Consider the following 244-nt stretch of genomic DNA (forward strand, 5'->3'; position numbering starts at 1 on the left):
CTCCCCGCAGTGGTTAGGCCCCGGCCCTTTTTTAACGTATTTTTTAGTCATTTTTATCGGGCGTTCTATTTTGTCACTTCTCTTGACGTCCCGCCGGCCAGTTCGGTTTTGACCCAGCAAGATAGAATACAAAATAGAAAGCCTGATAAAAACGACTAAAAAATACGTTAAAAAAACAGCCGGAGCCTAACCTCTTAGAAAACAAGTGCTTTTGAAAAAAAAATGCGCAAAACTGTCTATGTAC

Source organism: Branchiostoma floridae, chromosome 2 (assembly GCF_000003815.2).
Source record: "Branchiostoma floridae strain S238N-H82 chromosome 2, Bfl_VNyyK, whole genome shotgun sequence".
Taxonomy (NCBI): Eukaryota; Metazoa; Chordata; class Leptocardii; order Amphioxiformes; family Branchiostomatidae; genus Branchiostoma; species Branchiostoma floridae.